At 42.2% G+C, this 23,187-nt stretch overlaps 1 protein-coding gene and 1 non-coding gene across 5 annotated transcripts in view; one reads left to right on the plus strand and one right to left on the minus strand.

Annotated features, from left to right (window-relative positions):
- The window catches only part of PHACTR2 (phosphatase and actin regulator 2), a 297,859-nt gene that overhangs the window by 46,164 nt on the left and 228,508 nt on the right, over positions 1–23,187 (plus strand). The window lies entirely within an intron of this gene.
- On the minus strand, positions 9,644–9,715 carry TRNAC-GCA (transfer RNA cysteine (anticodon GCA)). The gene has a single exon. It is a non-coding gene; the product is annotated as a tRNA-Cys (tRNA).

Below are 23,187 nucleotides of genomic sequence, written 5' to 3' on the forward strand. Positions count from 1 at the left end.
CTCTGAGTTTGTTGTTGTTGTTCAGGCAGGTGCCCCTGAAATGTGTTTGGGCAAAGTTGGGTGGACCGAGAGTGTAAAGTATGGACTCTAGGATGTAAACAGGACAGGAAGGAAAGGGAAGATTGGAGGAAATGTCAAGGAAGTAACTGAATGAGAGAACTGGAAATATAAGAGATCATGGTTCAAGAGGAATGTGATGGAATTCACATTTGTAAAGGTGGTGTCACTGACGTGGTGGAAAAGGCCGTAGTGGGTGACTGAAAGAAGGTGAAAGTAAAGATCATTAAAAGTGAGAAATTTAAGGAACTGAGAGGCTGAGATGTTGGATGGGTTACCCACATCCATGCTGACAGGGCCCGGGATGATGAGACGGCTTGGAGTGGAGACAGAACCGTGAGCAGGATGCCAGCAGCTCTGGAGCGTGGGGTGGAGGGTGGTGACAGGAGGTCTCGAGGTGATGGATGGGACCACTTCTGGCAACATGGCAGATGAGATAACCCTAAATACTCTTCCACTGCAGAACACCTGCAAATCAGGGAGTCAGAATGAGATGGGTGATTGGTTGATTTTAGTCACTAAGTCGTGTCCGACTCTTGGAACCCCATGGACTGTAGCCCCCCCGGGCACCTGTGTCCATGGGATTTCCCAGGCAAGAATACTTGAGCGGGTTGCCATTCCCTTCTCCAGGGGATCTTCCCGATCCAGAGATCAAACCCAGGTCTCCTGTATTGCAGGCAGATTCTTTACTATCTGAGCCACAAGGGAAGCCCAGAATGAGATACATCCCTCTAAATGTCAAGGTGAAATTTCAAAACTATGGAGCCAAAGCCAGAGGGAGTTGGACAACACCATGATAAACAGGCACTCAAGCCACTGCTGATCTCAGGACTTTTGTCAGCATCTGAAGGCTTTGGGGGAATCTCTCTGGTCTCCAGGTGGACAGGGGTGAGGTCATCCGGTGTCCTACTACTGACTGAGTTGATGTCTCTCATTGACCTGGAAAGTAAGGGTGGAGTGTGAAGATGAATGTAACAAGCCTTTCTCCCCTCATCTGCTGGACCACCGAGACCCATTTAAATTAATACAATTTTATCTAGACAATTAGACACGGGGATGGCAAGGCAGTCTCCTGGGAACTGGCACCTGAGCCTTGGGTTTTAATGCCTAGGTGTATCACATAGATCCTAAACAAAGAGTTTTACCCTTAGTAGGAGGGAAAGTTAGAGGGAAAAAATTGTCATTAAAAGGAATAAGGAGGGCTTCCCTGGTGGTTAAGACTCTGAGCTTCCATTGCAGGAGGCAAGGGTTTGATCCCTGTTTGGGGAAGATCTCTCATGCCCGTACAGTGTGGCCAAAATAAATTTTTAAAAAATATATGTGTGTATATATATATATATATATATATATATATATATATATATTTAAAAGTGGATAAAGAAACTTAACAGTGGCTTCCCAGGTGGCTCAGTGGTAAAGAATCCATCTGCCAATGCAGGAGACACGACTATGATCCCTGGGTCAGGAAGTCTCCTAGAGGAGGAAATGGCAACCCACTGCAGTATTCTTGCCTGGAAAATCCCATGGACAGAGGAGCCTGGTGGGCTGCATCCATGGGGCTACATCCATGGGGCTACAAAGAGCTGGACATGACTGAGTGACTGAGCACACAAGGAAATTTACCTGTTTCCTCTTAGGCTGTGGACAGAAAAAGACCACCTATAAAATTTTATAACCGTAGTCCCACCCTCATGTAAGTTGGGCCTAGAATTTATGCCACTTATTTAGGCAAACAAATAAATTTGTTCCAGATTGGAACCCCACTGGGGTACTGGCACAATCCAGAGCAAACTCTTTCTGGAAGTGGAACCTCAGTCCAAGCTTACACCATTCCCATGATTCTTAGCTGACCGTGCACTCACAAACCACAGTAACAACACACTAAGAAACGAGCCACAAGGAGAGGGAGACAGAAAGAACATAATATGACATAAAATTAGATTTCTAATTATTAGATAGAGACAGTAGATACCAGCAGGGGCAGAGAAAGCAGGTAATTTGATGCCGTGGCAGGTAACTGGAACACAATTTGGCTGTTTACTGAAAAACCTCAAGAACATTCATTATCATTATCATTATTCATTATTTAACAACTTGATTCTTTGCAAGTTTTTACCAAAGAAGGATCAGATATGGATGTATGATGATATTCATCATAGTGTTACTTATAATAGTTAAAAAAAAACTTGGATATCCTTCATATTCAAGAATAGGATAACAAGTAAGTAAATGATAGAAATTATAGGGTATTATTCATATTCGTCAACAGTTTTAGTGACATGAGTATGTGCTTACAATATAACATTTAGAAATAAAAGCAAAATCAAAAAATGCCTGCCAAATATGGCAGGGTTCAGCTCTCTAAATTATTTAGCTAAATAAAAATATTTTACACTGTTTAAATAGGTATTTGATGTATTTAGCAGTGGCAGAAAGGGCATAGGAAAATGATTAGTCTTGCCAGAATTTGTTGAAGGATTCAGCTGTATTAAAAGAGAAAAGTCTACAAAGAATTTAAGTATAAAAATACTGGTTTGTTCGCATAGACTAATTTCTAACCCTGATGCACTTAAAACATGCAGTCAGAATTCACACACTTGAATTAGAAACACTGTACTGAATCTTTCTATTTTGAGTATGAAACTCAGAGAACTTAGGAGTTAGTAAATTTCTGTTCCTGTCTTTGAATGTAATTTTGTATCGTCTATTTACGCCATAAGAGCCAAAATATGGGCCACTTAGTTACCAATGATTTCACCATGACTCATAGCAGCAATAGAGAGCATTCCTTTGCAGTCCTTCTGTCTCTAGGAGTCCAGAAGATTGAATATTTTTTTACTAAACAGTGATTGAGCTAGTGAAAGCACTAGTCATATCATATAAAGGTGGATTACAGAAATGCCCTGCTAGCAGCTATCTTCAGATTATATCTGCACAGAACGATCTGTAAAGAAAACGCAACCCTTTCTCACTTTGAGATTGGTAGAACATTGGTTTACACTCTCAGAGATTTATCCTAAAGTTGCCAAGTGATGAAATGCTATGTTTGCATTTTGCTTAATCACAGAAGGAGGGAATTTAGCAAGAACTTATGAAAAGAGGTCTATAGAATACAAGCACTATGGCACTGGCGGTAACACAGCTATGAGGCACCTCTTTCTTGACTGGAAGGCAGTGAGTCCTACCTAAGGTGGGCAGGAGTAGATTCAAATCTGTGTGGTGGTACAACTTGATTCATTCATTCAACAGATGTTGGTTTTTAAAAAATTTTTTGATTTAATTTTGTTTTTTAATTAATTTTTATTGGAGTAGAGTTGATTTACAACATTCTGTGCTGTACAGCAAAGTGGATCGCTTACATATATATAGATAATCCACTCTTTCTTAGATTCTTTTCCCATATAGGTCATTACAGAGTATGGAGTAGCTGTTATAAGTAGGTTCTTGTTAGTTATCTATGTTATATATAGTGGTGTGTATATGTCAATTCCAATCTCCCAATTTATTCATCCCCCTTTCCGTGGTAACCATAAGTTTGTTTTTTACATCCATGACTCTATTTTTGTTTGGTAACTTCATATGCACCATTTTTTTTAAGATTCCACATATAAGCAATATCATATGATGTTTGTCTTTGTATGACTTACTCAGAATGACAATCTCTAGGTCCATCCATGTTGCCGCAGATGGCATTATTTCCCTTTTTGTTGTGGCTAGTATGTATGTGTCATACATGTGTCATACATGTATGTGTCATACATAAAGATGTATGACATCTTTATCTAGTCCTCTATTGATGGACACTTAGGTTGCCTCCATGTCCTGGCTGTTGTAAGTAGTGCTGTAGTGAACTTTGGAGTACGTATATCTTTTGAGATTATGATTTTCTCCAGATACATGTCCAGGACTAGGATTGCTGGTTCAAGTGTTGATTGAATTGGAAACTTAATACTTTTCAAACACTGCTAAAGGTTATGGATACACATTTTTAAAAGACATGATTCCTGACCTCAGGGAGATTTTCATGTGGATCAAATAAGCCAAAGAGACTGGCAGGATATAAAAGACATATTTTTACTGTGGCGTTTAGTGGGGCACAGTGAGCATCATCGTTACGTGTGAGCTTTGTCATCCAGTTGCCTCTCTTCAAATACCAACTGTACTGTACTCCATACTAGTCGTGTAATCCTAGGTAAGTTGGTACATCTTTCTGACTCAATTTTCTTGTCTGTAGAATGGGTCTAATAATAGTACCTTCATTACAGAGTTGTTGTGAGGGTTATAAGTTTAGCTCACTACTGGGCACTTAGGAACTATCCTAAAATGTTAGCTACTGTTTTTAGTAGTTTAGTCAGAACCTGGGATGAGGGGTTGAGGATATTTTGTAAGCAGTTTTTCCTTCACGGAAAAAAGATAACAGTCATGAAAATCTAAGCACCTCTCATTCCAAGCAAAGCAGCCCCATTCTTTGGTATTAATGGGCTCCTTGGAGAGGGGTGGGTTGTCTTTTCTTTCTGAGAGCGACTCTGTACCATCAGTTATATTCAGACATGGTTATGGATCTTTTTGGATGTTTTTCTCATGCAAATTTTTATTTTGATCATGGATCATTCTGTGGACTGAATGTTCCATAGTAGCATCCGGCCTATAGGCCTGTCAGTGGCTTCTGACAGCAAGGCCCATCTTAAGGGAACAGCTGTTGGCAGAGTCAGGTTTTCTGGACCCTATGTATGCTCTAGGGATGGTTCAGGATGAGAGTTGAAGTTTATCATTCATCCCCGACTTGTTATTATCATCCTCAACTTGTTTATTTGGAAAAGGAATTTCGCTTAGAAGGTTTGATTTTTTGAATTGCAGAAATTTCCCTAGACCCAGTTTACATAAAAGTTTATAGGAGGGATGAAGTGAAGTGAAGTGGCTCAGTCGTGTCCAACTCTTTGCGACCCCGTGGACTGCAGGCCACCAGACTCCTGCGTCCATGGGATTTCCTAGGCAAGAATACTGGAGTGGGTTGCCATTTCCTTCTCCAGGGGATCTTCCTGACCCAGGGATTGAACCCAGGTCTCCTGCATTGCAGGCAGACGCTTTAACCTCTGAGCCACAAGAGAAGCCCAAAGGAGAGATGGGCTTCCTCAAACAGCTTGATGGGTCTACGGCTCTTATTCTTCCTTAACCTGATGCCCCACTCCCCTAGTGCCAGCTTTACAACAGTGCCATCACACCTACTCGCAGCTCCTACTTTGTTTGGGAAACAGACTGTTGTCTTATCTCTTCCTTTCCATGTAACAGTGATTGTGCCAGGAGCCCAGCACTGTAATAGCTGTGAGATAGAAAGTCAAGCGGGCTTCCCAGGTGGCACCAGTGGTAAAGAACCTGCCTGCCAATGCAGGAGACATAGGACATGTGGGCATGCAACACACTCCAGTATTCTTGACTGGAGAATCCCATGGACAGAGGAGCCTGGCAGGCTGCAGTCCACAGCGTGGCGAAGAGTCAGATGTGACTGAAGAGACTTAGCACGCATGCAGAGAATAAAGTAGTTAAACCCTGCCCTTGCTAGCAAGAAATTTATTATCTGCTGGCCTATCACAAGCACCTGGAACCTAGCAGTGTTTGTGGATGGAGATTGATGGTTGTTACAAAAAAATCATATCTGCAGTGTTCAGTCTGGCATATGACACCATAAGAATGTCATATAGAAGAAAATTAATTTAGAAGATGCAAATTAGAATCCTGAAATCTGAAATTGTGTTCCATGAGGATCAGTTGAAGAAATAGAAGACATGGAGGCTAGAGAAGATGCTCTGCAGGAGACTGTTGAATTGTTCCTGGTGCCAACCAGGTGTGCACAGTTTGACTCAGCCCAGTTGTCTGTGCCACGGCAATGTGGTGGGGGAATGAGGGGCTGGGGGTGAGGTGGGAGGCATGCACAGTATAATGAAGCTTCGGTCAGTTCAGGGGGCTGACAGCACACAGCCTCCAGAGGTTATGACCACAACCACAGAGCGTGGTTCTGGTTCACAGTTAACATCGTCGGAAGGATGGAAGGTCGGAGGAGGTGGCTGTGGTTCAGAGCAGCTTGGCACAGCCTGACAGTGGGAAATCTTGGAGGAGGAGAGCTAATTGGCCAGCAGGGAGACAGGCAGCTTCAGGGAGTCGTCTGACAGTGCGTGCCATCTGTAAATCCATTCCTTTATCACACTGTAAAGAGTATCCTGGGTGCCAGGCATGGTGCCAAGGTAGAGAGGCAGCAGTGAATCAGTACACACAGTCTGTAACTGTCCCTCCCCCATTCCCTTCCATCCTGGTAACCATAGGCTTGTTCTTTAAGTCCCTGAGTCTGTTTCTGGTTTGTAAATAAGTTCATTTGTATCTTTTTTTTTTTTTTTGGATTCCACATATAACTTCACTCAGTAGTTAAGAGGTTTGGGAATGACATGTACAGACTGCTATATTTAAAATGGATAACCAGTAAGGACCTACTGAATAGCACAGGGAACACTTCTCAATATTCTGTAACAATCTAATTGGGAAAAGATTGAAAAAGATACATGTATGTGTATAGCTGAATCACTTTGTTGTACACCTGAAACTAACACAACATGTTAAATTAACTGCTGCTGCTAAGTCGCTTCAGTTGTGTCCGACTCTGTGCGACCCCATAGACAGCAGCCCACCAGGCTCCCCCGTCCCTGGGATTCTCCAGGCAAGAACACTGGAGTGGGTTGCCATTTCCTTCTCCAATGCATGAAAGTGAAAAGTGAAAGTGAAGTCGCTCAGTCGTGTCCGAATTCACGACCCCATGGACTGCAGCCTACCAGGCTCCTCTGTCCATGGGATTTTCCAGGCAAGAGTACTGGAGTGGGGTGCCATTGCCTTCTCCAAAATTAACTATACTCAGATATAAAATAAAAAGTAAAAAAAAAAATCCTGTGATAAACCATAATGGAGAAGAATATGAAAAAGAATGTATAAGTGCTGAATCACTTCACGGTACAGTAGAAATTAACACAACATTGTAAACCAACTATACTTCAATGAAATAAATTTTAAAAAAGACACAGTCCTTGCCCTTTAGTTCTCACTTGAGTGAATCCCAGAAGTCCTTATTTGAGTGAATTCTGTCTACTCTAAGTCTTTCTCTGGGTTTGATGCCTACCATCTATTATAGTAGCTCAGGTATTTTTAAATCAATTGACCAATTAATGATTATTTTGCATCTAACATGTGCTAAGTACACATGCTTCTGGACTCAGATTCAAAACCACTGGGTGGAGAACTAGCAAAACGGAATTACCAGCTCTGGAAATTACAGTAATAAGGATATAATTAAGAAAGAGGTTTGGCCTCAGGGCCAACTATTAGAACTTGGGTTCAGATGGATCGGCTTTTGGGATCACAGCAGTTAAATGATGATTGCTGGGACCAGAAAATTCAAGATATGAAGAGAGATGAATGGAAAAGTGACTTGATGTTGAATCTCAGGGTGCTGGACAAGGCATCCAGATCCCTCTCTTGTGCAACAAAAGTTGGTCCCAGCTACGACTTAAAGGGAAGATCAAGTCCTGAGTTTTGGAGGGAAAAGGGTAAAGAATGAAATAAGCGTTCCATTCTGACACAAGTGAAGCATCATGTGACCTCTAGTTATGGCACCAGAACCTGCTGGCTTTACTTGATGATATTCCCCAGAGACACTAAGGCAGCGTTTCATCCATCCTGGAAGGACTTAAGAGGTTCAAACGATGTATAGGGTTTGATGCAATTATTCAACAAACCTTGGCCAATCTCTACCTCTCAATGTAAGAAATAAACAAATGTGCACTGCTCACCCAGAGACTGTCAGACTCTAGCTGATCATATGCACCACGGCTCCCTGGGAGGGGTGAGTCCAGGGTGAGAGGGAATGGCTGAGCCGGGAGGAGGAGTTTCTTTCTTTGGGACCGGAGTAATGGATGGATGATAAAGACTAGGACCCCAGCCCCAAGGGAGAGAAGAATGTACGACTGGGAGCTGTGGAAAGGAAGATGCTGGCTTTCTCCTCTAAACATCGAAAGCCTGATTTGTCTGGTCTGTATGAAGGAAGCTCAGCTGTCTAGGCTTGGCTGTGATAACTCTAGTAGGGGAAACACATGAGTGTCTAATCAGCAGTTAAGGCAGGGTGGATGGGCAGGACCAGGCTCCCATGTTTGACCCAGGCACCGAGGGAAACCAGTGGAAGAATATTAATGGGCTGCAGGGACTGAGAGTGGGGCTCAGCTGGGTAGAACTGCATCTGTACTCAGATACAGGCAGAGCCTTGTGACCGGAAATGGACAGGGGTTGGGGGCTGGGGGGGGGGACTTTGGAAGTGCCGCTAAGTGGTCCCTGTCAGGAAGCTGGTCTGTCTGTTGGAGCTGGATTCCAGCCAGTAGGAAGGGATTGGAAGCTGACTTTCAAGTCAGGGTGAGAATGATTTAGCCCAGGCAAAAGTCTCTGTTGAAAGTAGAAACTGAGATACCAGATAGGAAAAAGACAGTGCATGGGAAAGAGGGAACTATGTTCACTGCTGACCTCGGGCTTAGGGAGCGGGGATTGGATTCAGAATCAGAGTCCTTAGAGCCCCTTCCAAGCAGCATACTCCAGGGGTGCCCTGCAGCTCAGGGGGCAGTGCAGAGGCTGAAGGCATTGTCTTGGGAGTCCTGGGATCTGAAGAAAACCAGCCAGGACTAGAAAGCAAGCTTCGTGAGGACAGTCTTTCCTGATTGTCACCAGGCTTGACACCTCATAGATGCTCAACAAATGCTTGTGGGTGAATGAGCTATGTGAGTGACTCTGGCCCAGACCCCTCAAAATGATGTGGAAGCATGAGGCTTCTTATGTAATTTGATGCAAGGTAGCTATGGCCAGGGAACCAATGTCCAGTATATTTGATGAGCCCAAAAGGAGGGCATTAAGCTGGGACTGCTAGCACTTCCGGAGAAGGCGATGGCACCCTACTCCAGTACTCTTGCCTGGAAAATCCCATGGATGGAGGAGCCTGGTAGGCTGCAGTCCATGGGCTCGCTAAGTCGAACACGACTGAGCGACGTCACTTTCACTTTTCACTTTCATGCATTGGAGAAGGAAATGGCAACCCACTCCAGTGTTCTTGCTTGGAGAATCCCAGGGATGGGGGAGCCTGGTTGGCTGCCGTCTATGGGGTCGCACAGAGTCAGACACGACTGAAGCGACTTAGCAGCAGCTAGCACTTCATGGAAAGGACAGATTATTTTTTTTGTTAAAACAGAACATAAACCTTGGAAATCCATTTATCATATGCTTGGATGAGAACTGTGCCTTCTGCATTATACAGAGTGGAAAAGAAGTTCTTATTTTGGGTAATTTTAAGGGCATAAACGAGCTCAGAGGAACCACGGTTTGTCCAACTGTGGACCTGCCGTGGGTCCATTGTACTTTTTTAGCTCGAACATGGTGGTGGTGGTTTAGTTGCTCATCATGTCTGACTGTTTGCGACCCCCATGGACTGTGCTCTGCCAGGATCCTCTGTCCATGGGATTTCCCAGGCAAGAATACTGGAGTGGGTTGTCATGCCCTCCTCCAGGGGATCTTCCCAACCTGGGAATCGAACCCAGGTCTCCTGCACTGCAGGCAGGTTCTTTACCAACTGAGCCACCAGGGAAGTCTTTAGCTGAAACATATCTTCCACCCAAGCTCTGAAAGGATGCCCATATTTAATGGTGTTTAGCACCATTACTACAATATTAAAGACTGTCTAAACCAGCAGTTGAGATTTTTGTTACTGTTGAGTCTTTTTTTTCTCCTGATGGTAATAAGCTAGCAGGTTCAGCTAATTACTGCTCCTGTTTTGTGAAATCCACATCAATTGCATGAAGGCAGGTAATCATCTATTTGCCATGGTGGAAAGACATGATAATTATTATTAATTTGAAATCAAATTACTTATCTGTAAGTATAAAAAAAAGAGAGCTGTAGCTAAGACTCAGTACTGTTCTATAGTGTTTTAATTTTTAACTTGTTTTTCTAAGAACCCATCACATTAATTTTTGACAATAAAATGTAATACAGACATAAGAGAAGCATTTATAGACTATTTATGCCAAATCATATAGATAAGCCCATAAATTATTTCTACTTGTGGAATCAAAGGCATATATTAAATTACTTAACGTTATCCAAAGTTTTACACTAAAAATACAATCTGATGTTATTAACTCATCTCTCACTGTTTATGGCAGTGATCTACAACAGGATAATTTACCGAAAGCTTGTTAACAACTCATGCAAGATTAAAAGATTAAGTCCGGAGATGAGGAGAAAGCTGGGAGAGTTTTTCATAGACATATTCAGCAAACTAATGAAATACTTGAAAGCAAGAAAATTGTCTATTTTGAAATTGAGAAATACTATTCTTTCATCCATCTCATAGAACTTTACCTGAAGGGATATTTAGAGTAAAAAATTAGCTAATACTCAGCACAAATTCTAAACACTGCTGGCCTGTGAAGGATCTTCCAAAGCCTTTTATACTTAAGGTCATTGATCTTGTAAGTACAGATAGAATTACAGGATCTCAATTTAGAAGGGTTCTGGCATTGACAAATGTGGGGAGATTTCCCTAGTTATAAATTGGTACTTTAATATTAACTCACTGTGTTGTCAATAGAAATATGTGTATCTATAAGTACTAGAAATACACTTCCTTGTCTCAATTCTTCTGAGCCTTCAAACTTTTAAAAACTATCTTATTTTTTAGAAGATGCAACCGTTCCCCCCCCCCCAAATTTTATGGAAATTCTACATGTAAGATTGATAAAAATAGAGCAAAGTTGATTTTTTTTTTTTTTTTGCCTTGCCGTGCAGTTTGAGGGATCTTAGCTTCCTGACCAGGAATCAAACCTGTACTTCCTGCAGTGGGTGTGGAGTCCACACACTTGACCACCAGGGAGTCCCCAGAGTTACTTTGATGAAAACAGCTGAGCCTTCTTGGTGGCAACTGGAGTGGGTAGGAGAGAGGAACTCTGGATGGTAGCCTCTGAGACAACAACCCCTCTCCCCAAGAATATCCCAAGGTCTTCTGCAGAGCAGAGTTTGAAGACCACTGACTTATACTCGATATCCCAAATGTCAGTTCTCAGAGTAAGACTTTCCCAGAATCAACCCAAAGAAAGCAGAAGGAAGGAAATAATAAAGGTAAATATGAGAATTCATGAAACAGAAACAAATATACAAGGATCAATAAAACCAAAGGTTCACTCTATGAAGAGACTAATAGAAATGACATACCTGGGAATATCCATGAGGGAGAGAAGAAATACCCAATAAAGAGTAGTAGAAATGAAAACTATATATGTTTGGAGGTTGCAGAGATGAAAAGGTAGCAAGAGGATGGAATAAACAGTTTGATTTCTATAACCTTGAAAATGGGCTTTCCAGGTGGTAGAGTATTAAAGAATCTGCCTGCCAGTGCAGGAGACACGTGAGAAATGGGTTCGATCCCTGGGTCACGAAGATCCCTTGGAGTAGAAAATGGCAACCCACTCCAGTATTCTTGCCTGGAAAATTCCATAGACAGGGGAGCCTGGCAAGCTACAGTCCATGGGGTCACAGAGAGTTGGACTTGCCAAGTTGCTTCAGTCATGTCCAACTCTTTGCAGCCCTGTGGACCATGGCCCACCAGGCTGCTCTGTCTATGGGATTTTTCCAGGCAAGAATACTGGAGTGGGCTGCCATTTCCTCCTTCAGGGGATCTTCCTGACTGACCCAGGGATCAAACCCACATCTCTTACATCTCCAGCATTGGCAACAGGTTCTTTACCACTAGCACCACCTGGAAACCCCAAAGAGTTGGACATGACTGAGCAAATGACACACATCCTTAAAAATAGGTGAAACATACATTTAACTTGCCAAAACTGGCTCAAGAAAAACTAGAAAATTGAAAAGTCCTGAAACTATTAACTAATTTAAATCAGTGATCAAAATGTTTCACTGGACCCAAAAGCTTTTCAACTTTCAAGGAACGAGTCATTCTAATTGTATGTCTGGTAAGGCTGCTGTAAAAAAACACCGTAGACCGGATGTCTTAAACAGAAATTTATCTTCTCACAAGTCTGGAAGCTAGAAGACCAAGATGAAGGTGTGAGCAGAACTGATGTCTTCTAAGGCCCCTCAACCTTGGCTTGCGGATGGCTTCCTTCTTGCTGTGTCCTTACAAGACCTTTTCTCTCTATGTGTGAACATCCCTGGTGTCTCTTTATGTCCAAATCTCCTCTTCTTATAAGGACACTGGTCAGACTGGATTAAGGCCCACCCCAAGGGCCTCATTTTAACTTAATCACCTCTTTAGAGGTCTATAGCCAAATCGGTTATATTCTGAGGTATTAGGGGTTAGAACTTCAATATATGCATTTGGGGAACACAATTCAGCTCTTAACACTAATCTTACACAAGCTATTTCGTATTACAGAAAATAGTGAAACACAGCTCAGCTCATTCTAAAGCCAAAAGGGAAAATACAAATGACTCTCACTCACCAAAGTAGATAGGAAATTCCTAAACAAAGTGTTTGTAATCTAATCCAATGATCTATTTAAAAATATAATAACCATGCCCAGGTTATTTCAGGCAACCCACTCCAGCATTCTTGCCTGGAGAATCCCAGGGACAGGGGAGCCTGGTGGGCTGCTGTCTATGGGGTCGCACAGAGTCGGACACGACTGAAGTGACTTAGCATCGTCACTAAAACTCTGTGCTCAACAATTAAAACTCATGGTGACAGAGTTTAAAAATAGTTACCGGTATTTAAGTGATTAAAGGAAATGTACTTACTTGAAAGTAAATAAGATTTACATAAGAATTGGAATTTGGGTGGGCTGATGTTCATTTAAATCTACAGGCCTTTTACAAACCTGATTTTTACTGTGGCATCTTTCCTGCATTTGGTCTTATTATCATAAAAACTTTTCACGTGCTGCTGATTCCTTCCAGGAACTCACCACTTTGAGGGTGAAGGATCCACATTCATAGGATCATTGTTGTTTTCACGCGAGTCCTGATGAGCTTCCGGTTGAACTGTTCTGCAGCAAATCCCAGTCTCTGACTTTAAATGTACTTTTGGAGCCAACATCTATCAGCATGTGGTTGCTTCCTTCTGTTATTTTAAGACACTATTCAAGAGGAGCCTAGCATTTCACCTCCCTCTTGTTATTTATGTACCTTAATAGGAAATCGGTGTTAGAAAGCTAATTACAGTATTCTGTATTGCACAGTCAGTAGGCATCTATGATCACAAGTGGGTGCTATTGAAGACAGAAAGGAAGGAAATACCCCCAAGCAAAGACCATTTAGTAAGCCTTTTAGGTGTACATGCACTCTGGGAGTTCAACGGCTTTCTATTTATTTACTTATTTGTGTGTTTGCTTATTTTGTCAGTTATAGGAACAAGCTGTCTTATATGCTATTTCTGAAGATCTAAGAAAGAAAGAGCCTTGTGTCTTATATGCTAAGGTTACTGTGGGAAGACTGGTTGTGAGAACAGTGTTACGATGTCTTGGTGTGGGTGAATACAGTTGTTCCATTGTGTGGGCTCATCCTGTCTCCAGAACCCAGAGGGGCAACTTGCCAGGGCATGTGCTGGCCACCAGGTGGGTGAGCTGAGGCCATGGACAAAGTAGAACAAATCCATTCCTGCTCCCAGAAAACTTCATCTATATCCTACAGCTGATTGGCCAATGTCATCATAATTGTAGATGAAGGACAGCATTTCTTATGTTAATTTTATGTATGTTTTGGAGATAGTATTTTGAAATAGTAGCAGATTTTTCTTTTTCTTTTTTCCTGTAACTCTTTGTGCCTTGCAACATCGCCTTTGGTGCAGGCAGCTGGGGCATTCTGCCTTCACTTTAGGAAAGGGTGACAGCCGAAGGCAGAGGCCATTGAGGTCGATTCTTGACTTCTGAGTTTCCAAAGCCTGGGCCTGGCATAAGATAAAAGGCTGGAAAGAATTCCTTGAGGATAATCACCGAGGCAGACAGACGGAGACACGTTTAGGACACTCTGGAGGGACCTTGCATGAAGCCTGCTGAGAAAGAAAAAGAAACATCTGCTTGGTGTTCTGGGCCACTTGCCGGAGAGTGTCACCAAGCTCCCTGCCCCCACGAAAGCCGAGAATGAGCTGGTGAGGCCAGCAGGGCCTGGGGCAGCCTCTCCCTGGCCCAGAATCATGTGAAAAAAGCAGAAGGTTTCCAGGCACCCAGAGCAGCATGTACGGGCCACAGAGAAGCCACAGACCCTCGGAGGCTGTATGTTTAGGAAGGACTTAGTGGTGACCTCTGAGGGCCTCTAGTGCAAGACCAGTGAGGGCCAGGTGGGATGAAGGCCTTCCCAGGGGAGGCCGGGAGGAGCGCAGATGTGCCCCCAGTGCCACGCTCAGACCCAGGCATGAGGAGCCTGCCCCAGACCCCCTTGGCCTCTCCACTTACCCCTCTCTCACAATATAGGGAAATGCTGCCCTCTTTCTAAGACAGTGCCAACTGAAAATCCCATTCAAACACAAATGCCTGTGTTTAGAACTGATGAAAATATTCACTGGGATATAGAAACAATACCCAGGGATTGGCATAGACTGAACGCCTCTAATTCCCTTCTCTCTCTCTTTTTAGATTGGAGTATAATTGCGTTACAATATTATGTTAATTCTGCTGGGCTTCCCTGGTTGCTCAGTTGATAAAGAGACTATTTGCAATGCAGGAGACCCAAGTTCGATCCCTGGGTTGGGAAGATTCCGCTGGAGAAGGGCATGGCAACCCACTCCAGTATTCATGCCTGGAGAATCCCATGGACAGAGAAGCCTGGCGGGTTACAGTCCAATGGGTTGCACAGATTTGGACACGACTGAAGCAACTTAACATGCATGCTTGTGCAGCAAAGTGAATCAGTTATGCATATACATGTACCTACTCTTTTTTAGATTTCCTTCCCACTTAGGTCTCACTGAATAGAGTTCCCTGTGCTACACAGTAGCTTCTCATTAGTTATCTATTTTATATACAGTAATGTTTATATGTCGATCCCAATCTCCCAATTCACCCCTCTCCTCCATCCCCCCTTGGTAACTGTAAGTTTGTTTTCTACATCTGTGACTATTTCTGCTTTGCAAATAAGTTCATCTGTACTATTTTTCTGGATTTCACATATAATCAATATTATATAATATTTCTCTATCTGACTTCTTTCACTCTGTATGACAATCTCTGCCTTCATCCATGTCACGGCAAAGTGGCATTATTATGCTCCTTTGTATGGCTGAGTGATATTCTACTGTGTATATATGTACCACATCTTCTTTATCCATCCCTCTGTTGATGGACTTCTACGTTGCTTCCATGTCCTGGCTATTGTGGACAGGGCAGCAGTGAATATCAGGGTGAACCCCTCTAATTTTCTTCTAAGTGGATCTGGGTGCTATCTCGGGGGAAGGAAAGTAGGAAAAGCCTTTGACTTGATGATGATGGCCGGGGAGAAGGCCTGGGCTTCCGCCTCGGCACTGGCCTTGGCCAGATCCAGCAGACCAGCATGCACGTTTTCTCTGGAGCCAGCCGCCAACCCATCTAGTGCCAACAGCCTGCACTTCTGGGCGGGTAAGTCTCGGCCCCTGCTCCAGTGCAGGGGCACTGTGTTGGGCCGCTACAGTAGAGCACGGGTCCCTGGGTGCTCCCACTCACCAGGCTGTCAGTAGCGAGAATTCTGTCTGTAGGGACATTTGACTTGGGGCTCTCTTTTTCCAGTCTGCTGGTTTTAGTGGACTTTCTTTGCAAACACCTCATTTAGGGACTGAGGGGAAGAAGTTCTGAAAGGAAGACTATTACATAATGATTTTAAGAATAACGTACAGCTTCCTAAAACTGGTCTTTTTTTCTGTTACATTTTCAGTTCAGGTTTTCAGAAGCAAGCCAATTTTAGAATCCTATAGTAAGAACACATTTAGAAGCCTTTATAAGGTGTGACGCATTTGATGCAAAATATAGACGGACAAAGAATGATGTCGCTCAGTTAGAAGTCCAGTTAGATGATGGACACTGAAATATACATGAACAAGGGTAAGGATGTCAAGTGACACAGGAAAGGCTAATTAGGCAGAAAAAAAAGGAGGGTCAGTGATGGGCTTCTGATATTCTAGCTTTATTTGGCATGAAACGAAAATGGTTTTGTGCTACATTTACTAGGTAGAGGGGTTTTATGCCACGTTTACTTGGGGCTGGGGGATATTTTTATAATCTTCTGATGTGGAACCCTCAGGGCCCAGGACATCTTTGGGGTCATAGCATTCTGTGGTACTGACTGGCTTTGGAGCTTAATTATTTAAATGTTTCCAGACTCAAATGACTGATGAGCCAACATATTTTTAGTTCACACTTTCACAGAGCAAGCTGTAAGGTGTGCCCAAAGCTAACATCGCAGGGGACCTTGACAGGCAATGCTAACTATAAAGTTCCACATGTATGTTATTTTGGCATTCACATTTTAAATTACAAATTTCAAACTTTATCCAGAGTTCAAGGGAACAGAGTCCTGCATTAGGTTTTCATGAAGAGGACCAGAGCTTCTTTTGTTGTTCTTGTTTTTAAAAGGGAGAAAGAATGCTGTTAGAATAAAGAAAAAGAATGTCGCCAGAATGTTCTACTTAATTTAGCCCTCCAAAGATAAACACACTGGTGAATCACTGCAGGCTGATGTTGCTATTTTAACGTTAATTCTGTATCTTCCCCCCACCCCCACCCTCGTTTCTGAATAGGTGGGTTGTAGGTAGTCTCACTTAGAAGTTTGTTCCTCTCAAATTCCTTGGAAGTTTCCCATGTTCCAACTATTTATGATGTAAGTGATGGCTCCTGGGGGCACTCAAAATACTACTTTAAAGAATTTAAGAGTGTGTTTGAGAATTACCCAGTTTGCAGAGATTCTATAAAGATAAGAGAGTCTCAGTCAGTTCAGTCACTCAGTCATGTCCCACTCTTTGCAACCCCATGGACTGTAGCACGCTAGGCCTCCCTGTCCATCACCAACTCCCAGAGCTTGCTCAAACTCATGTCCATTGAGTTGGTGCCATCCAACCATCTCATCCTCTGTTGTCCCCTTTTCCTCCTATCTTCAATCTTTCCCAGCGTCAGAGTCTTTTCCAGTGAGTCAGTTCTTCACATCAGGTGGCATATTGGAGTTTTCAACTTTAGCATCAGACCTTCCAATGAACATTCAGGACTGATTTCCTTTAGGGTTGACTGGTTTGATCTCCTTGGAGTCCAAGCGACTCTCAAGAGACTTCTCCAACACCACAGTTTAAAAACATCAATTCTTTGGCATTCAACTTTTTTTATAGTCCAACTCTCACGCCATACATGACTACTGGAAAAACTATGGCTTTGACTAGATAGACTTTTGTTGGCAAAGTAATGTCTCTGCTTTCTAAAATGCTGTCTAGGTTGGTCATAGCTTTTCTTCCAGGAAGCAAGTGTCTTTTAATTCCGTGGCTGCAGCCACCATCTGCAGTGATTTTGGAGCCCAGAGAAATAAAGTCTCTCACTGTTTCCATCGTTTCCCCATCTATTTGCCATGAAGTGATGGGACCAGATACCATAATCTTTGTTTTTTGCGTGTTGAGTTTTAAACCAACTTTTTCACTCTCCTCTTTCACTTTCATCAAGAGGCTCTTTAGCTCTTCTTAGCTTTCTGCCATAAGGGTGGTGCCATCTGTGTATCTGAGGTTATTGATATTTCTCCCAGCAATCTTGATTCCAGCTTGTACTTCATCCAGCATGGCATTTCTCATGATGTACTCTGCATATAAGTTAAATAAGCAGGGTAACAATATACAGCCTTGACGTACCCCTTTCCTGATTTGGAACCAGTCTGTTGTTCCATGTCCAGTTCCAACTGTTGGTTCTTGACCTGCATACAGGTTTCTCAGGAGGTAGGTAAGGTGGTCTGGTATTCCCATCTCTTTCAGAATTTCCCACAGTTTGTTGTGATCCACACAGTCAAAGGTTTTGGCATAGTCAATAAAGCAGAAGTAGTAAGAGAGTCTACTCATCATCAAACTTAACTAATTTAATTTGAACCCAGGTCTCCTGAGTCTCAATGGGGACTTTGCAGTCATGATTAAGTTAAGGATCTTGAGTTGAGGAAATTATCCTGGATTATTCAGTTGAGCTCAGTGTAATCACAAGGATCCTCATAATAGGACGGCAAAAGTATCAGGCATGGAGAAGGCAATGTGACAGCAGAAATAAAGATTAGAGTGATACAGCCACAAGCCAAGGAAGAGGCAAGGAGTGCTTTCTCCCCTGGAGCCTCCAGAAGACCAGTCAAGTCATCACTTTAATTTCAGCCACATAAAACCTTATTTCACACTTCTGACCCCCAGAACTGTATGTATAAATTTAGGTTATTAGAAGCCACTAAATTTGTGGTGATTTATTACAGTGGCAACAGGAAGCTAATACAGATGAAAAGACAATGGAGGGAGCAAGTTGAAAGCAGCACCATGAATCAGGTAGAGCAAGCAGTCATAGGATGGCTAGTTTCTTTTCTAAGAACAACCACATGGGCTCCCTGTCTCGGCCCATTTCCGTAGTGTTCTTTCAGAACCTGGCTAAACCCTGATTGTTATCCAGTGCCTTTCCTTGTCTTGCTTTTTTTTTTTTTTTTAATCCCATGGCTCCCAGAAACTTTTCTAACTAACTTGGAGGAATCACTCAGCCTTCCAAACCTCAAAGATTGCAGCTAGATGTTTCCTGTGGTCCTAATGAGTCCTTCTAGAATTGTTTAGATGGCTAGTGTTTCTCACTCTTCTCTGTGCCAGGTTTAGTGGGTTAAGTAGTAAGCACATGAGATTAGTCCCTAGTAATTAAACTTAGATGGGATCTTATCCCTCATTCCCTTAGAACAATCATGTTAGTGGGAAAAGTCAGAGAACGTAGTCCCCAGTTAAATCAGCCAGCTATTTATTGATACCACCTTGTGTACTCAGCACTTTGCTCTAGGTGTCCTGGGTTGATATGAAAAACCCAGGTCATCTGCTGCTCTTGTCAATGAGGGCCTGGATGAGAAGATAGAAGGAGCATAGAGAAAAAGAATCATTGCCCCAATTGATCTGAAGACTAAGTACATATCACTACTTATCAACTTTTTACTAATAGATGCCAAAGTGTACTTTTGAAGGAGGTGACCAAATTTTTGTTGGGCCCTTTAGAGAGATTAGGCAGAATTTGATGATTGAGTGAAAAAAAAGTGACCAGTGCTTTTGAGGCATGGTGGGATTCTTCTATTAGTGAAATGAATGTGCCTGGACCACAGTATTTGTTTCTATCCATCATGTATCTGGTCACGTATTCATTCTAAAGGTAATTGCGCAGCATATAGTACTATTTTCAGAGCTATGAGGAAGAATGACCAGATCCCTCCTTTAGTGGACTGTGTCTTGCAGTAGATGTAATCAGTACATGTTTAATAAGGAATTCAAAGGTCTGTCTAGTCAAGGCTATGGTTTTTCCAGTGGTCATATATGGATGTGAGAGTTGGACTGTGAAGAAAGCTGAGCGACGAAAAATTGATGTTTTTGAACTGTTGTGTTGGACTTCTCTTGAGAGTCCCTTGGACTGCAAGGAGATCCAACCAGTCCATCCTAAAGGAGATCAGTCCTGGGTGTTCACTGGAAGGACTGATGCTGAAGCTGAAACTCCAATACTCTGGCCACCTCATGCGAAGAGTTGACTCACTGGAAAAGACCCTGATGCTGGGAGGGACTGCGGGCAGGAGGAAAAGGGGATGACAGAGGATGAGATGGTTGGATGTCATCACTGACTCGATGGACATGAGTTTGAGTGAACTCCGGGAGTTGGTGATGGATAGGGAGGCCTGACGTGCTGTGATTCATGGGGTCGCAGAGTCGGACACGACTGAGCGACTGAACTGAATGCAAGTTGAGAAACACCTTATCACTAAAGAAATGTTAGCCATTTAATTTAAGTCACTTAGAGCCCAAAGCACTTTGTTGTAAGAATCCCAGAGAGGTATCCCATGAAGGAACACTTTTTGGTTGCAAAGTGATGTTTCCTGTCCAGCCTGTAGGAACAGCTTATTAAGATCCAGCCTAAACATTTCCAAGTCTCCAAGCTGTACAGGTAGCTGAAATATCCCACCCTTTCTTTACAAAACTACGATTCAGGAAAGAATTTGAGAGGTCATGAATCCATTCTGCTGGCTTAGATACAGATGCTTTCAAGAGCCAGGCAGTTCACAAAGGTGTATGCAGCTCAGTGTAAGACAATAGGGAGTGGTGGAGACTTTGGCAAACTGAGAACATGTGACTCATCTTAAGATTCTGGGGTTTGATCTGGCCAAATGATCACGTTAGTGGGCCAGATTTGATTAGACTGTTGGTTGACAGCCCTTGATTGCTCATCTAAGAAAACAGTAGTCTGACCCTTTCTGCAAGCCTGACAAAGACAACCATCTCTGTGAGTTTGGGTGGCAGGCTGCCTCCAGTCAGCCACCTGCCAGCACCTGCCAGCCATCTGTTAGTTGAAGAGAACTTGCTCTCTAGTTGAAGGGGGCACTCATCATGTTTTTGGCTAAGTGATGAATTGTGGGGAGAACTTGAGGCTGTATATTGCTGGAGCAGATTCTGAGTCAGTTTTTTCCTTTGTTTGCTTGTTTTTATAACAGTCAACTCATCCATAAGCATTAGTAACTGCCCTTTAAGCCACCCTTTTGGCTGATGGATGGAGTCAGGAGCTGTCTTTTGCCAACTGCTCAGTACCAATCAGACAGATGCCTTCCTCTACATTCCAATGACCTGGTTGTATTGCAGCTGATTCAGTGATTTTTTTTTTTTTTTTTTTTGAGAATTGGCCATAATAAAGTAGGTGGAAAGTTCCTGAAAACTATTTTTAAAAATACTTAAAGTGATAAATACATCGATCTGGATAATGGTAAGCATATATCATTCTGCTATAACTTAATAGATTTATAAGATAGTCTCCCTTCAGAAATAATTTTTAAATGCAGCTCTCTCCTGGAATTTAGAGACAGGCTCATATGTCTCTTTTCAGGCAGAAATTCTACCATTCTTATTTTCATATCAACACTATTGAGTATTATTGAAGACTAAGAGATTTCTTTTTTGGTGAGGCACAAAAGATTAGCTTTAAACATTTTATTAGGCAAATTGAGACATAAACCTGTAACCTTAAAAGAAATTTTTCATAGACAACACACTTACAGTTACCAAAGGTGAAATGGGAAAGGGAGGGATAAATTAGGAGCATGGGATTAACTGATGCATACCACTATATATAAAGCAGATAACCAACAGGGACCTGTTGTATAGTACATGGAACTATATTCGGTATCTTTACTTATAATGAATTAAAAATGAATTAAGTAAAATATTAGTATCAGTTCAATTCAGTTCAGTCGCTCAGTCGTGTCCAACTCTTTGCGACACTATGAATTGCAGCACGCCAGGCCTCCCTGTCCATCACCAACTCCTGGAGTTCACTCAAACTCATGTCCATTGAGTCAGTGATGCCATCCAGCCATCTCATCCTCTGTCGTCCCCTTTTCCTCCTGCCCCCAATCCCTCCCAGCATCAGAGTCTTTTCCAATGAGTCAACTCTTCGCACGAGGTGGCCAAATTACTAGAGTTTCAGCTTTAGCATCGTTCCTTCCAAAGAACACCCAGGACTGATCTCCTTCAGAAAGGACTGGTTGGATCTCCTTGCAGTCCATGTATAAACAAGCCAAATAGTATTATATTTTGTATGGTGATCTGCAAAAGTAGAGTGCCACAAGTTTCATGTGCTCCTAGCTTGTTAGGGAAAGTTTTATACACAAGGTGAGAAGGATGTAATTCCTTGAATGAAGTAAGAAAAGTGATCCAGTGATTGATAGGAGAGTAAATGCATGGACGGAGTCTGTGCTGCAGATGCCTGATAATCAGGGTGCTATAGTAATCTAAATCAGAAAGAAATTAGCATGTTTTCTCAATGTATGTGTGCTTACTAATGGAGAAGTTATGTTTGTTGCCTGGTGGCTCAGATGGTAAAGAATCTGCCTGCAGTGCAGACCCGGATTTGGTCCCTGCCTGGGTCAGGAAAATTTCTTGGAGGAGGAAATGGCAGTTAGTCCACTCCCCGGTATTCTTGCCTGGGGAACTCCATGGATGGGCTACAGTCCGTGAGGTCGCCAAGAGTTGAACATGACTGAGCGACTAACACACACATTTTTTTGCCTACTATACTAATATTGATATATCATGTATATTATGTAGCATAAAAACAAAACATTTTAAAGGCTAGAATCAAGGTGAAATCACCAATATTTCAGAAATAATAAAAATTTATTAATAAGACAAAAGTCCTATGGACAAAATTATTTATTTTTAATGAAGGCAGTGATTGAGTGTGGATTGTTTTTTTTTTTTTTTTAATTCTTGGTTTAATACTTCAAGAAATAGCAAGTCCACTATTTGATTCTCAATGAGTTTATTGTGATACCTGGCTTGAATGGCAATCAGAATTGAAAAAGATATCTGAGTTGAAAAACTGCATCGTTGACTGAGCTTGTTAAATCATAGTTCAGTCCCATCAACTTTTCACGTGGAGCTCTTGGTTGACATTCACTAGTAAGTGACTTTCTCCCCTGTTGTCATTGGTTATTCTCGAAAACTAATCAGTATGTGTTGCACAATTACATTTCAGCAAATGAGTTAAAAATCCACTAAAATTCATTTGAAAGCTTTTAAAACCAAATTAAGAAAATGGTTTCCTAAATTTGGATCAACTTTATATAGAACTGTTTACAGTATGTTTCAAGTCTGACGTACGGAAAAGTGAAAGTGCCAAGAAAATCTGTATATTAAATATCATTATACCTTTTTCTCTTTTATACAAAAATCAGGGTTAATAGACATTTTGGTATTTTCTTCCCTCAAAACAGTGGGATCACTTTGTACCTCCCCAGTGTGCAGTTCAGTTGATTTTAGAAATTTGCTCTAAGTAACCAAACTATTTCTGTTCTTTCAGTGGTTGTTCCTAATTTTTACAAAACATATATAACTAAAAATTTATCTAACAA

This window comes from Bos indicus, chromosome 9, assembly GCF_029378745.1.
Source record: "Bos indicus isolate NIAB-ARS_2022 breed Sahiwal x Tharparkar chromosome 9, NIAB-ARS_B.indTharparkar_mat_pri_1.0, whole genome shotgun sequence".
Classification (NCBI taxonomy): Eukaryota; Metazoa; Chordata; class Mammalia; order Artiodactyla; family Bovidae; genus Bos; species Bos indicus.